Source organism: Balaenoptera musculus, chromosome 20 (genome assembly GCF_009873245.2).
Source record: "Balaenoptera musculus isolate JJ_BM4_2016_0621 chromosome 20, mBalMus1.pri.v3, whole genome shotgun sequence".
NCBI classification, from domain to species: domain Eukaryota; kingdom Metazoa; phylum Chordata; class Mammalia; order Artiodactyla; family Balaenopteridae; genus Balaenoptera; species Balaenoptera musculus.
The window spans coordinates 10,500,898-10,520,342 of NC_045804.1; the positions used below are offsets into that span (position 1 = coordinate 10,500,898).

Sequence of the window (19,445 nt, forward strand, 5' to 3'; positions counted from 1 at the left end):
GGGCAGCTGGGGCTCGATCCATGGGGGATCCTCTGGGGAAACACACAGACTGCCCCCTGTCCCTGGGGAGGCAGGGAAGCTGAGGAGGAATTTCCACCAACCCTGGTGGAGGGCTGCCCCTGTTACCAGCCTGAGCGAGCCCTCTTCCCTCTAGAGAAAGCTCAGGGGCAGAGAAGCACAGGTGCCCAAGACAGGAGCTGCCAGCATGCACGGCAGCTGACCGCCATGGCCACAGCCGCAGACAATGAGGGTGAGCCCAGATGTCTCCAAGGGACACACACTCCCGCAGGCCCAAACCAAGGCAGTTGTCTATTTCCGGGGAGCATGTGCCCCCACCTCCACCCCCCAGCCTGCCTCTCGAAGGCCAGCTTTTCAAGCATCCCCACCATGAGACTGGTTACTGCAAGAAGCGCCCCTTGATAGGTGTTTGTGTCCCCTCCAAATTCATATGTTACATCCTAACCCCCAATGTGTTGGTATTAGGAGGTAGGGCCTCTGGGAGGTGATCAGGTGGTGAGGGATTAGTGTCCTTATAAAAGAGACCCCAGGGAGCTCCCTCGTCCCTTCCCACCTGTGTGGACACAGCAAGAAGGCTCCGGCTACGAACCAGGAATCGGGTCCTCACCAGACACTGAATCTGCCAGTGCCTTGATCTCAGACTCCAACCTCCAGAACGGAGAGAAACACGTGAGTGTTGTTTATAAGCCACCCAGTCTGTGCTGTTCTGTGAGAGCAGCCCTGAAGGACTAAGGCAGTAGGTAAATGTACCTGCAGCCTTCGCGTATCCAGACTATCTCCTCCACTGACAGCATCACCTTAGGCTTAAATCCCTGCCCCTCACCTCCTCCCTGCCCAGAGGGAGCCAGACACACCCCACCACCCGCAGCCCTGCCCTAGCAGAGCCCAAACCACAGCAACAGCCAGAGAAGAAACGTGACTGCTTGGGGAATGGCAGAGAGAGGAGGGACCCCAGCCCCTCAGTCTAGAATGGATACACACAGGGTGAGGGCGGCACACAGCTCCCCTTGGCTGATGCCACCCTCAGGTGACAGAGGTGGGCGGGCAGCTACTCCGGGAGAGGCACGGGTGCAGAGAGACCTGCACAGGAGGACAGCCCACTCCGGGCAGGCCGACGCCACCCAGGAGGTTCCCCCCGCCTCAGACCAGGGACAGAGTCACCACCGTCCTTCTCACCTGCCCCCGATCCTTCCTCCTCCCCTTTGCTCTTTTTTCTTTTAACTAAGCTTCTTTTGTTTTTTGAGGATCCCTTCATGTGTGCACACCCGCACATGCGTGTCAAGTTTTTATTCCAATCCTTAAATGAGGTCTTTGCTGAGAATTTACAATTCCCCCGTGGTCTCAATCTTGAAAAGATTGCTTTTTTAACGCTGTTAGGCCTTAATTCTAATAAGCCTCCTCTTTATTACAGAACCAGGTCACATTGCCTTGACACCACCAGAAAATCTTTCATCGGCAGGGAGGGGTGGGTGAGAAGAGAGGGGGCAGCAAGAGGAAGGGGCACGGAGACAGGAACTGGAGAGAAGAATCCTCCCTTAATTTGATGGAATTCTAAAATAATCTAATTTCTGGGAACCAGAGTGGCCTGATAGCTTTAGATAACTCTGTGATATGATCGTGTCTCCTACCAATGTTAGTTTTCTTTATGAGTCTTGGTTTTTAAAATGACTAGAGGGAGAAGGGGAAGCAACAGAACCCGATGGCCACGCCGGGCACAAGTTCAGGTCCCAGCCCTGGACAGAAGGTCATCTGCTCTGGCCCAGCACGTTTTCTCCTGCCAGCCTGCTCTGGTCCTGAGGGCCAGCAGAGGAAATAGAAGAAAGGGACCAGCAGGCTCCAGGACAGAAAGCAAAACCTGCTCGGAGAAGAGGCTCACTGGATCAGGATACCTGGGGAATCCGTCAATAACACGCTCTCCCTCCTCCCTCCTTCCTCCCCCTTTCTGAGTTTGTTGTTTTAAGGTTTAGGGGGATATGCAGGGAGAGATGTTACTGAGGAAAATGAAGTGTCAATCTGCATTCTCAGGACAAAAGGACAGCCCCCCACACACACATTCTTTCAATGTTTATTAAACATCTACTGCCAGGGAGATAAGAGGCTGTTCCCCTTTCCTCTCTCTTGTCACTGGAAGTAGAAGAATCCAAGAGCTAAGGGCTGAGATGGTGCAAGATGCTCCTTAAAACCTGCTGGAGCTTTCTGAGACTGAGGATGTGAGTCAGGAACAAGGCCTTCATTCTAGAAGTTTCTGCCTATAAAGCTGTGGGGCAGTACCCTGCAGAAGCACTCAGACTATGGGAAAGACACAGAAGGAACTAGACCATTGTCTCCAGATCTTGAGACATTCTCTGGAAGCATCTTTTCCTCACCATCAATCAGCCCCCCTCCAAGCCCTGTTTTTCTTCTCTCCCCAAAAGTCAACTTGAGAGCCTTCATCCCAGTTGGGTATATAAATCAGGCACCACAACCCTGGACAAGCACAGGCACACTCAGACCACCACAGGCCTGCAGCCACCCAGCCTCTGAGCACAGAGAAGATGCACCCTGTAGAGCCAGCAAGCCTCCCTGCCCCTAGTCCCTGGTCCTATCCTGAGTCTGTGTGACTTCACAGTGTTCTTCTGGGAGGACAGTGTGAGCCCAGCCAACTGTTCAGTATAAAAATTTAAATCAAGGTCTAATGTAAGGCACCTTAGAAATCAAAGGTCATTTTTTAAACTTTGGTGCCAAAGAGCACTGGTGCACAGATTGAGGTGCTGTTGTGGGGGAGAGGAGAGTCGTGCATCTTCCACTGAAGAGGGGAGACGTTCCATGTGTCACAGGGCACAGACGCATGCACCCCTAGAGCAGGCCCATCTGCCCGCACTGGGACCCATGCCGCTAACTGAGCCCCCAGCCACTCACCCAGCAAGGGCGTCTTGAGCACCTACTGTGTGCCCTGAGAATACAAGACGAAGACAAGACAATATATGTGTATGTTTCCATATTAAAGTACACAGATTGTTCTGCCGACTTCCCTTTCCAATTATACTGTATTGCGGATTTCCTTCCACATCATCTAAAACAGCTGCATAAAACCCACTGTTTGAATAAACCATTCTTTCTAATTGTTTTTTAAACAATCCCCCACTACAGGGGGTCTGTCAGCAGTGGGAGACCTTTGAGAGGTGGGGAGAGGGCAGGCACTGGTAAGGATGGCCTGGCACTTTCTTCTGTGCTGGTGGCCAAGTCACGAGGGGTTCGAGTGCGTGTGTTCCAACAACTCTCCTGGACGGACAGCAAGGTGGCAGCCCTTGGCCCGCCGACAGCAGATTCTTGGATTCTGCAAAATATAATTGTGAAGGCCAATCTGCCAGCGGAGAAATATGCAGCGCATTCAAAAGCTAAATATAAATAATATTGATTAGTCTGCCATCTTGAATTATCCATTTCACTTCTGTTTTCCATTAGCATCAGTAATCACGAGCTGACTCCCCAGTAGATGGGCCACATTGCACTCCACAGGATGCAGCCAGCCCAGGGTCACGCATCTAAGGAGTCTCAGGCTCTCTTCCAGAACAGTCTGGCATCTTCTAGAAGAGTCCAGCACCTTCCTAGGAATGTTCCTTCCCTTTCATCTACTCCTCACTCCAAGCCCAGCAAACAGCGGGGCTCAAAGACACATCTGAGTCACACACACCCCCGCCCCCCACTTTTGGAGGCATTCTGCTCTCTTTGGCAGCTGACCTTGGTTCTGGGAAAACAGTGGCACACAGTCCAAGGTTCACTGAAGGGAAGGAAGCCAGTATGGCTGGATGCACAGCCCAACCAAGCCCACAGGGCACCACCTCACTGCTGCCAACCCCAGGGGCAGAAGCTGGGCCCACTTCTTCTCTGAGCCAGAAACCACATGGCTTTCCTACGGACCAGCGGGTTCCTCATCCCTCTGGCAGCACACCCGCTCCAGGCCCCTGGACAGAGTGTGCCCATAACACACCTGGGAGGAAGGCCAGGCCTCCTGCAAACCCTCCCACCACCAGGACTCAGCAGGGATTCGAGCGACAGAAAGAACTAAGGCACGGAAACTCACCAGGCCCCTCAAAGCCGACCCAGCCAGGATGGAGGGCTAACAAGACACAAGGCCCACGTCCACCCCACCCCAGCCAGCTGTCAGAACCCCCGCAAACAGTGACTAAAAACATACTATGAGTAGAGGAGCAGCCTACATGTGCTGGGGGAAAACAGGGTCCCTGCTTTCAAAGCCTTTACACTCTGATACAGGAGACGGGTGTGCAAACACCTAGCAGGATCTATCTATCATTTTTCATTCTTCCTTAGGAGTGCTAATTACCGCTCCCAGAAAGTGCTGCAAAAGACAGGGTGCTGTCAGGTCCGGAGGAAGCCATGAGGCGGGTCCTCCAAGGATGGCTTCTCATGTCCTTTGTGTGAGGTGTGCAAGTAAGTTCCAAATGCCCACCCGCCTTAGATACGGCCACAGGTGCAGCTCTGCCCCAGGTTTGTGGAAGGATCTAGAACCTCCCCATTTGTCTTCACCATCTACCCACTGGCCAACTACTCCCAAGATTCTCTAGGAGAAATGCAGGTCACCCCCAGCCTCGGCATCCCACTGCCCACTCCACATACAGGAGGACGTCATGAGGAGACACCAGGGCTCCTGGTTCCTCAAGAAAACACCTGCCCTTATACCAGGGGTTCATGAATTGGTCAAAAACACAATGCCAGAGCCTGAGATCACACCCCATCCATGGAAAAGTGAGACTGGCATGAAGTTGGGGAATTGGCTCCAGTTGGGGAATGAGCGAGGACCAGCTGTGGGAGAAGGGGAGAGATAGGCCTCCTATGGAGGTGCAGAGGGTTTTCTGCTCTCGGCGGGGCTCAAGGGAAGGAAACAGAGCTCTGGCCAAAAATGGGCCCTCTGGGGTCCCCACTGCCCATCCTTGGCCACACGGTCCAGCACCAAGGCCTTCACCTGTCACTACTGTCCCAAAAAACTGGAATTTACTGCCCAGAGTCAGTCCCTGCCTCCACCGTCACATGCTGAGTGCCCCCACATGGCCCAAGTTGGCTCCTGCCTTTCCGGGGAAAGAGAACAGCTTCACCCTGCAATAAGCAGGGAGCAGATACCCCACAAGTCACTGGGGCCTCAGGGCCCCCAACACAAAAATAGCCAGACACCCATGCTAGAAAAGTAGTCAGACCCCAAGGCAGGTGGTGACAAGGCAGTTGGCCCACAGCCTGGTCTCTTCTCTTTTTAGCTGATGTTTCAGCAACAAAGGCTGAGCTTGGACCATGGGTACCCTGGGGGTCCCTTCGGAGCCCGGCAGATAGCAGAATGCGCCTCTACCCGTTCTGAGGGCTCCGCTCTCTGAGTAGAAAGAAGTCTGGCCAGAAGGAATCTTGGCCTGGCTTCTTTCTCCCCCAAAGCCCCCCGCAGAAATTCATATCCCATAGCATGGCCTGGGCACATGCTCTGCAGCCGACAGGTGTAGGGACTCTGCGGGTTGTGGTTGTCCTTACACGTATAGCCAGGTACAGGCAAGTGCTCCTTGAAGCAGCCAGGAAATAAGGCATGTGCACGCGCGCGTGCACACACATACACATACACACACACACACACACACACACACCCCTCACTGTTAAGGACCTGGAATGATGTCTTCTCTGTTCTCCCGGCTATAATTATTTTAGCGTGGGAGACAAATTCTGTCTCCAGTATCTGAGAAGTGCTACATCAGAATATTATATCCTATGGTCCTGCAAAATCTCAGCAGTAGCTCTTTCCCTCCATGCCAGAGCACAGACAGGTTCCTCAGATGGGCGGACACACCGTGGAGGCCCTGCACCAAGGGTTTAACGCCTGCTCCGAGCCACTCCACTTAGAGCAAAAGAGCCAGGAACCACGCATGCGGGTAACCATGGCAACTTCAGGGAAGTTTAAAAAAATAAGTTTGTGAGTTGCTGGTTGTTATTTGGTGCTTGGGTTCTTTCCTTCTTTTCCAAGATAACAAGGTCCCTGAATAACACTTTTATGAGTTTTTCGGGTACAGCATCCAAGGTAGCGGCTGCCTCCAGACTTCTAATTACCTTCAAATGGGGCGGCGCATCTCGTCCAAGCACCACTGTCACATATCCAGGTTCTGTCCTTGGGTGGCTGTTCTGCGTGGGGTGACCTTGAGTCAGTGCACCTCCCACACGTGTCTCCATGCCTCCCCCTCTTCAGGAGTCCCGAGACTGTCAATCCAGACCCCTGGGGACCACAACCAAGTCCCACGGCACCACTCACACATCTCCCAATTTGGGGAGAGGGTCAGGCGATCCCCTACAAGATCCTAATCTCCACATGCAGAGCTGCGCACACACTCACACACATGCATGCACAAAGAGCCAGCATGAGTCGTGTAAACTACATTCCCCCACAAAACAACATCCCGCCTAAACTCAGAAATGCCCAGGTGGTCTCCATGGAGGCCAATGGGAGCCGCACCCCTGACACTGACCCTTTTCCGTGAAGGCAGCAGGAACAGGCTCTCAGTGCTGAGGGACGTGCTCACGTGTCGACGGGGCACGCACGCCACGCACATAGCCATTGGTTCAGTGGCTCTGGCTGTGCCAGCAGTTAAGTCACCGCGGCAGGAAGCACACTCCTCCAGGCCCGCTGCCCCGATTGTCACAATGGTGGGGCCCCGCCCACCCTGCTGCCCACTGTGCCAACGCATCTATTAGGGTCGGAGTCAGGAGTGTCGAGGAGCGCTTGAAGGCCACGCACCGTTCCGTGTCACAGCTGTGGCGCCAAAGGGCTGGGCAGATGGCTGTGAAAAAAGGAATATTTTTTTTTAAAGCAGAAAAATCCTAAATGGCCCTTTCAGCCTTTCAGCGCACATAATTGTAGTATCCGAGTTAATGAAAGGCCTGGCGTGCTGGCTGGCTGAATACCCCTAACGCCGCAGCCTGCAGCTCACGTGGAGTGGCTCCACCGCCATCAGGGAAAGCAGACCACAGTGGGGAGGTGGGAGGGGGTGGGGAAGGAGGTGGGGAAACGCAGGAAATAAAGAGCGTTTCCAAGAATGACAAGGCTCCCACACGGGATCACATCATCAATTAGCCAGTAGGAGGGCTGGGGAGTGCTTGGCATCTCATTTCCACAAAGACAAAGTTTCCTTGAGGAAACTGCCAGAGTCTCCAAGGCACTGAAGTCAGATGCAGAACAAATGAAGAGGGACGATGGCCAGGCTTGGCTGTTACTCAGACGCCCGCCCCAGGCAGCCTGGCAGAGGGTTGTGTGGGTTTAGAGACACAAGTGGAGCCTGCGCGTGTCCAGGAGGTGAGCACGCACAACACATATGTGCATGCACACGTACATCATGCACACGCATGCCTACACGCACACGTGTGCACACACACGCATACATATCCACGTGCACGCACACTCTATTAGCAGGTTAGGGTCCACTATTCTGACCCACAAACATTCCAGTTTGTGGCTCTCTTGCCTGCCAGGTGCTAAGGAGATAAAGCACAGATGTGTTATTCAGAACTTCTGCAGAAGACCCTACAGCACATCCCCCATCTGTGAGGAGACCCTGGGGTCTTCAGCCCTGGACTCGGATGGAGCTCAGACTATGTCAGATCCTTCAACAGTCCATTCTGGAGCCTTCACACCCACACCCAAGGGGCTCCCGCCCTAAAGGCCCCAGGAAGCAGCCTAGCTCGGCCATCTAAGTGGAGGTGACTGATTTATTCTGACCGTCCTGCCTCTTAACGACACGCTCTCCTCCAGCCATGCAAGGCTTTAATTGTCCATCCAGCAGGGCAGGGAGGAACCGTAAATCTTTCCTCCCAGCTGCTCTGAGCTCAGCGCTGCTTGACCTGCCGTTGCCAGCCCCTCGCTTGCCTCCCACTGGAGCAGTCTGCTGGCTTTGAAGGTGGAAGAGGGGAGTGGGAAAGCGGGAGCAGGAGCAGGAGAAAGGGGCTGGTGGGGTCCGGGAGGGGGATAGAGGGATGGTGCATGGCCATGTGCTCTGTCTGCTCCTAACCCAGGGCACTGCAGAGGAGTCCTCACTGCAGCTTAAAGGGGAGGTGGCGGTAGGTGCAGTGTGCCCTGGGCTACACCCTCCCGGGCCAGTGTCTACACACCTGCCTCACCGGGCCCAGCTCTCAAGCAGCCTGACTCTTATGAAGTGGCCCAGACCCCAGGGGAGTCTCAGCATTCCCTTGCTTTGCTGGAAAACAGCACAGCCCTGAAAGGAACCCACTGGGGAGGAAATACTATCCTCCACCCAACCCTCATTGTGTGTGACTGGTCCCGGCTGGGGGCACAGGGACCTCTCTGTAAGAGATGGTGGGGGGTAGGCCACAGGCACATAGAAAGCCAGCCTCAGGCTCCAAAGCAGGCCTCCTTTCCCCTCCAAAAGGCTTAATATTTTCTGTAATTTTAGTCTATATTAATGCATTTCTAAGTGGTGAACATTATAGTTATGATTATTACCTAAAGACTTCCTTTATAGCCCTCATTTTCTAGCGTTCGTTACTTTCTGAAAAATTATCCTTGGGGGCGGAAGTTTTCCAAGTCTGGTCTTGTGAGTTCTCTTCTTAGGATCTGAGCAAAACATATTATTGTGTCCATGACAGGAAGGGGGGCAGATGGATTAGCTCTCCCTAAGTCAGTCTCCGTGGTGACTTCTGACAAGGAAAGAGTAACGTCCGTGTGGGGAGGGGCAGGGCTGCGAGCTGCATTTTAACATGTCAGCACTGATATCGATGACCTGGTTTTGGTTTTGCCCATCTGTTCTGTCCAGACAGTTCGACTTCTGAAATGGGATTTCCATCTACACGGGGGGAAGCACCCATGCACCATTCATTTTACAAGCTTAAGCACAGACAAGTCAGGACTGCAAGTGCTAATCACCGCAATACTGTCAATGCATGGATACAGCTGGACACTTATTTTCCAACACAAAGGCAACCTTGGGGAGAGAGCCCAGTCATGGCCAAGGGGTGTTGGAAGGGTCAAAAGAATGCAGATTCTGTGTGCATTCTTCTCAACTGTCCTAGGAGAGATCTGTCTATGAGAAAAAAAAAAGGACATGCTGGTAAGCTGCCTTTTGTCCTGTTGTAAAGTTGTCCCAGACACCAATCCCAGGGCTTTCGAGGTTAGGATAAGGGCAATGGGGTCTCCCATCAAACAAAGGTTATCCTCTGGCTTCTCTATCCCTCCCTTTGGTCATCAGTTAAAGGTTCACAGCTGACAACATCAAAAAGACTTCTGGTATGATAATACTCAATACAGCGTTGGCTGTCTGAGAGTGTTGATTATAATATTACACCACTGAAAACAATAATTCTCATCTTAAATTCCTCCAGCACTTCTCTTTTCTGCGAACATTTCAAAATACTTGACTAATGTACCCATGGATAGCACCCCTAAGAGGTAGGCAGCAGGCACTATCAGTCCCGTTACGAGCAGCCTGGGGGACACAGCGGGGAAGTTGGTGAATCACGGCCCCCACCCCCGATCTGTGAGGAGCCTGGGTAAGAAGGCCCTTGGGCCCTAGTTCCACTTCGCCTGTCCCTGCAGCGGGGGCCCCAGCTGTGCCTAATGGCATCACAGTGGTCCCTTCAATGAGGGAGAGTCAATATTCCAGAAAGGCATGCACACTTTATGTTTATTTCTAATGGGTTTTGCAAAACTGGGTTTCGGTTTGTCACACATTGAGCCCTGAGAACCAAAAACATCTCCGTGCTGAAGGCAGGGGTGGGATAGAATCACTCGGTCTGAAAGTGCCATGGTGGCGATCTACAGGTTCAGAGGAGTCTGGGAGGAGAGGGGAGGTCACGATTCTTCTCTTCCTCCTCCTCATGGAAAATCCAGCTGGCACTGACCTAGGGCCCCCACCTCTTAGAATCCAAAGCCACTCCTGCAAAAGCACAGCGCCCAGCACTCCCCCATCCTTCTGTGTCCTTTGACATTCCGCCGGGAGTGGAGGCATGGGGAGGGGGTGATGGTCCATCAATGGGGCACACCACGAGCAGGCAGAAGCCCCTCCACTCTCCAGATGTGCTGGACAGGGCGACCCCTGGGTCCACAGCCCCACAGACAGGACCTCACTCACATCTTTCTGCCTGGCCATGGTGTTCCTGAGAACATGAGCTTCCAGGTTCCTCCTGGGGGCCCTCCTAGGCCCCCGAGCAAGTAAGGATCTCCTCACCTATACAGAAATGCTAAGACTTGTTTCCATCTTGGCACCTGCGACTTTATCTGGAACCATTTTAAAACAGCATCATCTCCTTGTGGCCACAGTAAACAGTACAGAATCCATTTCCTTAACTCTGACGAGATGCTCATTCCTCCAACGGGCAGATGGCACCGAGGAAGGTTCACGCTCACCACCAGCTGTTGTGTGCCTACTATGCGCCAGCTCCTTTACATGTGTTTATCGCCCCTCTTCGCACCTGAGTAAACTAGGGTTCAAGAGCCTGCCCGCAGGTCACAGGGTTGGAAAATCTGCATGCCCTCTCCCACTGCATGTTGCAGTCAGCCCCACCACTCAGGAAGTCAGAGCCTGGCCTCACACCTCACGTCCCCTGCACACAGACTCCCTCTGTATCACAGGCATGTGCCAGAACTGCTCCCTGCTCCCCTAATGGGCTTGGGGTCTCGAGTAAGGTAATCAGCTCACAGCTTTGTCCAGAAGTTACATTCCATTTAAATGTGCATCTAAATGTGTGTGTCCCAGGGGTGAAGGGTGGTTCTTACAAGAATCAGCTGACAGGAGGAACGGCCACGATGTACAATCTCAGGGAAGCCAGCACCCGTTAACAAGGAAACTAACTGAGTGAAGATTCAGACTAGACCTCCACGGAGAAGAGAGGATGGGAGGGCAAGTCAGGAAAGGGTGGAGTCCAATAGGAAACTGTGTGCAGACCCAGCTTGAAGCATCATTCTGATTTTCCTTTTTCTTCTAGGATCTCAAGGTGATGGGAAACATAGGGAAACCATGGTGTGTGCGGTGATCTCACTGAAGTATTAAAAATTCATCTTAACACCTCTTGCTGAAAACAGAAGGTTAAAAAGCCCTGCTTGCTATTGCCAAAAGAAAGAGGTGTGGGCACGGGGGAGAAGTCACCAGCAGGAGCTTCGATTTCAGGGGGCCCAGAGGCTCTTATGTACAGACCCTGGAGCATTGCCCTGCACCCAATCCTTAGAAGTTCCAGAAAAATTAGGAACTATTTTCTTTTTAATCCTGTAGAGAAACCTCTCATTTAGATTCAGGAAGGATTTTGAACTATCAAAGTTTAGTGAGAAATTATTTCTAAATGTGCCTAGGTGTTTGTGCCTCTTTAAATCTTTCTCCAGGTTATACCCACCTTTTTAATACAAGTAAACTTTATGTTCTTTGGCTTCAACAGAGCTTCCCATTTTTACATAAAAAGTCTTCATTGCTGAGAACAATGTGCTTCTCTGTGTTCTCATTATCCCTGCCTAAAAGAAAACCACCCTGAGATGTGATGCCCAGCCTGGTGCCCAAAGACACAAATTTCAAGGGTGCAGAGGAAGTACCCAGACTTTGGAAGGCCACCTTTCCTGCCATCACCATCCCTCAGTTTCATTTGGTGTCACAGACAAGGAGACACTGATGAGCAGAGCTGCAGCGTTCTACCTATTCACAGATAGAGCTCTGAATGGTCCCTAGGTTTCTGCAGTGCATGCCTGCGCAACTGTAACGGCAGCCCTGTGAGAGAGGGTCTTTTTGGTGGGCTTGGGTTACTTTTTTGCTTGTTTGATTTGGCGGAGGGAGATTTTTTTTTTTTGACATAAGACAAGATGCCTTGGAGAAATAGAGGCACATGGGAGTCTCTTCTCTTCCATACAAAAAACACGTGTTACAATTTCACCTGGCCCTCCAAAAGGAACTTGATGAAACTGTGCAGGGTCCGGCTGGTAGCAAGTGTCTGTCCCCAGGCAGTTTCCTCACCTGCAAGTAGGACTGTTTTCTTGAAGGGCCAAAAGAGACATACATGACCACCTGCCTCTCCTCCTGGTTTCCAGCCACAGCCCAGGGCTATGAGAGACCAGAAGGGTTGGCCCACTTCCCTGAGCATCAGCTGAGACCTGGCACACAGAGTTGATGACCAAGAGTAGGTCTGAGAAGAAGCTGGCATGGCGAGATACAGGGCAGTTCTTCACCCATGCCTCTGTTCTTCTAGAATCTTGGGAGGAATCTCTGGGGACAGCCATTAACCAAAGCAATCCGTGGTAAAATTCTGCTCAAAATATGTATACTCTCCCTCCTTCTTTTTTCTGCTGGAAATTCACTCTGACTTTAAACAAATTAAGCCTTCCAAAAAACTTGCAACTAGGACTGCTTTGTTCTAGGTCCTCAGAGGAAACCACAGACTCTGAAGACCCCACCCCATCCAACACAAACTGATGCCAACGAGTTACAACCCACTTCCCGGGTGGAATTAGTAGGAACCAGCCCTGAGCTACACAGAACGGGTAGAGACTAGATCCAAAGGAGAGGTCCCTGTCACACAGTGAGGGTATCTTTAGGCCCCAGAATTTAAAATGAAATTGGCAGTCCTCTCCCAGGCCCTGAGGGCCCTGCTGGCTGGCCAGCCCTCACGTGGCTCCCCTGGCTCCTGAGCCAGAGCATTCAGTTCTGCTTCACCTGGACTCTGGCAACACTTTCCAAAATGCAATTCATATACTGTGAGCTTTCCCCGAGCTACTAAAGGAAACACTTTCAAATGAAGTAACAGATTTTTACGCTCTTTATTATCTCAAGTCACCTTCTAAGGCATGTTTTGGTGTCAGCTCATGTGTTGGAGAAACTGCGACAGCAAACTAATTTACTAAGTGCATTGCACTTAAAAACATGCATTTTATAAACCAAACCAGTCTGCCACAAGGTATTTCTTTAAGCAAGGATGCTCATTTTTCCGTCTGCAATCCTCCACAAAAAGAAGACCTCACTGTGTACTCAATTACTACCCATCCAACTAGTAGATGAGAGCTGTCCTCAACTCTCATACGTAATTCAAAGAGAAAGTCACATACCAAGTGCCCACACCACTCAGAAAGTATAGGGAGAAAAAAAAAGACATGAAAAGGGAGGAGAGAGACACACACACAGACGGACAGTGAGAGAGATGGAACCAGAATGTTATAAATAAAAAGGAGACAGTGATGGCTCAGAGAGAAACCTACTTCAGAGAGGCAGCAAAAGATAAGATGTTTAGGCTGTCTGAATGTTTCACGAACCTGTGAAAATAACGTGCTGCTTTATAAAAGAATGTGGGGAGATATTGCAGCTAATCAAAAAGATGCAGGTGCAAATGGGATGTGTTTATAAAGCCAGTATCTCGTGCAGAAGAAAAGGCCTGCTGCAGGTGGGGATTTAGGGAAAGACAGGTGCCCACATTGGAGCATAGCATCTCTGTTCAAGGGAGGAAGTTTCAGGATGGTTTTTCCCCTTCACTTGTTTAAAAACAAAAAATTCCTCACCAAATGTCAGTTGCGAGTCAGGTTCCATTTGTCTTTATAACAAACTATCAAGCAGGAGTGTGGAAATAAATAAACACAGAGAGACAACCAACCAAAAATTGCAGGCACACGGATGGGCTGGAGGAGGTAAACCCCACACTACAACCGCTGAAAAATAACATTTCAGTTTCATGTTCACTGTTGCTCCATGCTCACTGAGATGTTTCCCCCTGCGTGACTCCTCCAGGCCCCTTATACTGCCCCCCACAAACACACCACCACTCTGACACTTCTGGGTGGGATAGGAGCTCCCTTCACTTGTACATTCCTTCACTCCTAATTCCACAAGCATGCATCAAATAACACTGCGTGTACAGGAGGAGGTAGAGATAAATCAACCAGCATCTCTGCCCTTAGAAGCAAGGTGCCTCCAACTTCTACACACCACAGAACAAAGGGGTCTCAGACCACGGTTGAATGGGGGTGGGGGGGTACTGTAAAGAAGATTGTAGGGTAGAGGCAGCACCCAAGCTGGACCAGGCTGGCAAGGATCCAGAACCAGGGATGGCATTTTCCATGGCCAATACCATGCCTAGTTCATTCCCCAATACTAAAGAACTCCATAATTTCTCTCCATTTCTCTGATGCTATTTCTTTGAGCCATTGGTAATGCTCAAAGTTTAGTAAGTGGCAGGAACATAACAGAAGGTCCACTCTGGAATAGTACCCAGGAGTCCTCCCACCTGCCTCCTTCTTAAATCTGCCTCTTTGCTGGCCTCGGGCTAACCCTTCCCCCCAGCAGGGTGAGGTGAGCCACAGCAGCGCCCCCAGCGGCCCCAGGACAATGTCAAAGGCGAGAGTGGGCCTCGGCAGGCTGCGCGCCCTGGCCCTGTCCTTGGTGCTGCCGCCAGCTGCACCCCCTGTGGCAGGGGGCCTCCCAGGGCGCAGCCTTCCCTCCAGCCCAGCCTCTGGTCCCTGCGGAAGGGCCATGAATACACCCAGATCAGCTGCAACTCCTATCCCAGGGCACTGGACCAGAGGCATTTGCAGTGAAGGCCCAGCATAGTCAGAGCCTGGCCTGCAGGGACTTTCCTGGACTCCAGCTTCTCCAGGTGACCTGAGGCTACCCGAGGCCCAAGCGTGGACACAGGTCTCTCTAAAGCTCAGGCCCCTGGAGGGGGGAATCAGAGCAATCATTCAAGTCCTCTTTTAATGGAGGAGGGGATTGCTGTTGGAAATAGGCAACTTGTGCCAGAAAACCCCAGCAGCTCCAACACAAACAGCCCACATGCCCCTGGCAAACCCTCCTCTTCGCTGGCAGCTGTCTCACCAGGCCCAGTGTTCCACCACTCAACTCTGCCTCTGCTCCCTAACCCCTCAGAGTTTCCCACCTCACTCTCCAGGAGTCTGCTCTACCCTCTCAGAAGCTCCCAGTGGGGAAATGAGGGGTTAAACGTTGCTTCCAGCAGTGTGCCAGCGAGCCCCGAGCCCCATGCCCATGCAGGGAGGCCTCCAATCTCGGGGGAGGGACGAGGGTGGCAACCTCCATCCTCAGCGCAGAGGGGAGCTCTGAGCCCGAAGGTGGAGGCAGGGACTGAGGCGGCCCGTCCGGCTGGTTCTCAGAAGGCGCCCGGCCTCCCCCTTCTGCCGCCCCCCAAACGCCCCGGTGCCAGCGCTCTTGCGGCCTGAGGGAGGCCCACATCTGCCCGCATGCCGCTTTCATCAGGCGGCGCTTTCACTGCAACTTTTCTCCCTCTCTCCCTTCACAATTTTCGCTCACCTGGAGGGTCTGGTTTTAATTGGTGTAATATCCCCGTTAACAACGCAGCCTAATTAAGACATCCGCCCAATTCCGCGATGCACACTTCATGAACAGGTTCTGCCGCAGTGTTTATACTTTTATTATTTGCAGACCAGTAAAACCAAAGCCGGTTTCTGCCTGAAAGACCTCATACGGACGACCCCACTCTATTAGCCTCGTACCTGCTCGGTGCTAAGTGCCCTGGGCTTCCGGGTGTGCGCCCAGGGCGTCCCAGCGCCGAGCGGGTGTTTCAGCCGGAAATTAGCCGCCGGGCGCGCGGGAAAAGCGACTTCACCTCCAGCTGGGGTGGAGGGCTGGGTCCCTCCGTCCCTGTCCTTTTCCTCCACCGCGGGATGTCTCGTGCATCAGCATGAGCAGAACCGCGGTGTCCTTTTTAAAGTGACCATTAAAAAATAAATCTAGTCCCTCCCCAAAGCTGGAGAGCTCCGTCAGGAAGGAGTTTCTCCTCACCCCCCTGGACCCCGCGCCGCTGGCGGGGCTGCAGTCCTGGACTCCAAGGAACATCCCTCCTGCCCCACGTAAGACCCCGCATCCTGGGGCCGCTCTGGAACGGGATGGGGTCCCATTGTCCCTCCACGCCCGGGGCCGCATCCTCGTCCCCGCGCGTACTGTGTGAGGGCCCCCGGCAGACCCGGCACTGCGGGGATGCACGCCGGGGGAGGCTCCGCGCCGAGGGAGGCTGCGACCTACGGCCTCGTGCCACCCCTAGGATCCTCGAGAGACAGCCCTTCCGAGGGGGCGACCCCCGGACGCCCTCCGGCGAGTCTCGCCGCCTCCGGGGCCTCTGGGGCCTCCGGGGCAGAAAGTTTGGGCCGGGTGTGCCCAGCCGCCTTGGAGCCAGCTTCCCCAGCCGCGCTGCGCCGGCCCCTGGGGGCGGCCGAGGCTCGGAGAAGCAGCCTGGGTTCACGCCCGAGCCTCCCTAATGCAGCTCCCAAGACTCTGCGGGGAGCGCCCTCAGCCCGCCCCCTGTTGGGCCCTGCGCGCGGCTCGACCCCTGCCGCTTTACACTCGCGCACAGCGCGGCGCTGCGGGCCCGGGGCCTCTCTAGAAGACCGTGGGAGACCCTTCCTCCCCAAAACTCCTTTGGGTCATCAACTCCTCTAGTGAACCCTTCTCCTCGAGGACCCAGGCAGGGCTCCCGGGGACTGGGTGCCTGGTGAGAAGCGCATGCATCCCGTGGAGATCGCTGACCGTCCCCCCACTCCCACCCGCGCGAGCTCCAGCCGCGTACACGGACGCACCCCGCGGGACCGGGATCTCCTCGCGCTCGGCCTCCCCCCGCCAGGGAGTTCCCCGCGCCGGGCATTGTGCCGCCGCCGCCACCACCACCGCCACGGCCACCACCGCCGCCGCCGCCACGCAGTGCGCGGGACTCCCCGGCGTCTCCATGGAGCCGACCCCGGGGCCTTCCCATTCACAAAACCGCCCCTCCGGCCGTAGGCTGGACCACGTGCCCCGACCCGAGCCCAAGAGGGACACGGAGAGCCCCAACCCCGGGGGCGCCACCCCTCCCCGCGCGCCCTCGGGTCGGTCCCTGGCCGCGCTCTGCAACCCCGCGCCCGCGCCGGCCCCGCCTCCCCCTACGGGGTCCTGTGCGCCCCTCCCTGGGACTTGCCCACCCCCACCCCGCTCAACACGAAGGTAATGACCGCCGCAGGGCGAAGCGCTGGCGGCGAGGACCCGGCTACTCACGGGCTCAGCGCTCCCCGCGGCAGGTGACAGGGGCCCGGCGGCCATGCCCCGGCTGCATCCCGGCCGCCGAGCTGGCAGCGGCGTCCCGGGGCCGCGCGGGCACCGGCGAGCCGGCGGCGAGGAGCGCACGGAGCCGGGCTCAGGCGGCGGCTGCGATCGCGTCTCCTCTGACCAAGCGAGCGGCTGGGGGCCGGGGCCGGGGCCGCTGTCCGAGGAGGCTCCGCCGGCTCCGGAGCAGCCCCGCAGCTAGCTCCTCACTCGCTCTTCCCTCGCCGCCTCCTCTCTCTCTCTCTCTCTCTCTCTCCCCCTCTCCCTGCCCCCCCCCTCTCTCTCTCTCTCTCCCCCTCTCTCTCTCTCTCTCTCTCCCTCTCTCTCTCTCTCTCTCTCTCTCTCTCCCTCTCTCTCTCTCTCCCCCCCCCCTCTCTCCTCCCCCTTTCTCTCTCCCTCTCCCCGGCTCCTCTGGCTCGCTCGGCTGGAGAGAGGCGACAGCAGGAGCACGCGGCGGCGGCGGCGGCGGCGGCGGCGGCTGCCCGGGCGGAGCGCGGCAGCGCGCGGCGAGGGAGGGGGCTCGGGCAGCCGCTCGACCAGGAAGGGCGGCGGGGCGGGGAGGGCCGCGGAGGAGACAGCGCAGGCCGGATGCACCCTTGCGGCCCTAAACGCGCGGGCCCGGAGAGCCTACACGAGATAGGTGGGCGAGGCGCGGAGGACCCCAGAGCTGCCCGGTTTCCCGCGAGCGCCGCCCTCCGGTCCCGGTCCCCGTCTCCCCTCCCTCCCTCCGGCGATCCTGAGGCCGGGCAGCCCCAATCAGGACCCTTACTCTCCTGCCACCCTGGCCCTGGCCCTGGCCCAGAAAGGACAACACTGCGGATCCCCATAAATGGGACTCGGGCAGCGGGGGTGAATGCCCCCCAACCTCTGCCGCCGATCTGCACTGCCTGACCTCCTCTTCCAGTTTGCCCCTCCCACACACACACCCCACCCCTTACTGGGGCTTGAAATTCGGTGTCTTGCCTTCCCGGGAATCCGAGAGTGAGTGACCAGCCACACAGAGTCACCACTGGGGTGTTTGTCCAGATTGACCAACCAAACCAATTCAAACATTTCCACCTTGGCTGGGGAAGAGAGGCTGTCATTGTAGGAGGTCAGCTAAGGATTTGCCTAAAATCAGAAAAGCAGGCATTCCCTGTCCCCACTCCCAGCTGCCCAACCCTAGGAGAAGGGACCCTGATGTAGGGTCTGGGACGGTCTCTATCCTTGGGATAGAGAGCGAGGGGGAGCAGAAGGAAAGTGGAGGCTAAGGGCCAGTGGAGTGGGGACCGTCTGGGCTGGCGGGATGATACCCATGGAGAGCTGTGAGGTCACACCAGAGGCAGGCAGGAGGGCCTTGACTGTCCCAAACAGAACCACAGGATTGGGCAGGGCCTTGCTCCTGTTTCTATGCAAAAGACAGGCGGATCCAGTGCCTGGAGCACCACTGAGGAGGGTAAGAGCAGGGATGGAAGTGAGCTGCACCCTCAAAGACATTCTCAACCTAAAGGCAAATGAAAACCTGTGCCAGGTTGCTTTTACTTCTGGATGCTGCTTCTGGAGCAGATTCCTCCTTGTACCTGACTGTCCTGCTTTTCTGTGTGAGGCAAAAAGCATGTCATGGAATCTGGGGTTTGTTAGGGGCCTGGAGGATTCAGAGACAGTGAAGGGAGGGACGTAAACTCAGTTCCTACGTGCCTGGAGCTCTGCACTGCTGGCTGCCTTCCCTGCAGAGCGAGGACAGACAGTATCCACGACAAGTGGCTACTGTCCACTTACGAGCTTAACGCTTTTAATTTCTGGCCCTTTGGCCTGTCTGGGTCATTGATCTTTCTTGGTCAGTGAGAGTCATGCTATACAATTTCGAGTTAGCTTCTTGGCCCTACAGCTAAACACTGGATAAATGCCTTGTCTACCAGCAAGGCAGCTGCTTTCCCAGCCCCCGTATTTGAAACGGCACGTCCCTGCTCAAAAGACCTAATTGGCTCTCTCCGTCCTCTGCTGTCAGATGGTTCAGGCCTCCAACTCGTGGCTGGGCCCACCCACTCCTCATCATCCCTATAGGCAGGTCTTTTGCTTCCAGGAGAGCTCTCTGAAGACAGCACCAAACCTTGTTCCCAAGCTCCACCAGACCCAGCCAGCACTCAGCATATAGTAGGTCTGCTCAGACACCTGAGCCTGTGAATTGAAGTTGGCATCTGTGGCAGGATCAGCCACAGGACCTGCACATCAGAATCCCTGTCAGGGACAGGCCCTGGCAAGGCTAGCCTCATTACAAGCCCCATGGAATTTGCCCTTCCAGCACCAGCTGCCGTGGAATGGGGATCTGGCCAGAAAAGGGGGTCAGGACCAATCTGTATGTCCTCATACTAGGATCAGCCAGGGGGGGTTCTATCTTGGGATATCATT

The 19,445-nt window shown here is 54.8% G+C and overlaps 1 protein-coding gene across 9 annotated transcripts in view; it reads right to left on the bottom strand.

Moving 5' to 3' along the window:
• The window catches only part of RBFOX3 (RNA binding fox-1 homolog 3), a 448,464-nt gene extending 430,413 nt beyond the window's left edge, over positions 1–18,051 (bottom strand). For 8 of the 9 annotated variants that reach the window (XM_036837416.1, XM_036837414.1, XM_036837420.1 and 5 more), the window contains exon 1: positions 17,010–17,315. The gene's annotated coding sequence lies outside the window, so the exon portion shown is untranslated. Of the gene's footprint in view, positions 1–17,009; positions 17,316–17,995 lie in introns of those variants that run through there. The other variant, XM_036837410.1, reaches the window with a different exon arrangement.
• Positions 18,052–19,445: the final 1,394 nt, after the last annotated feature.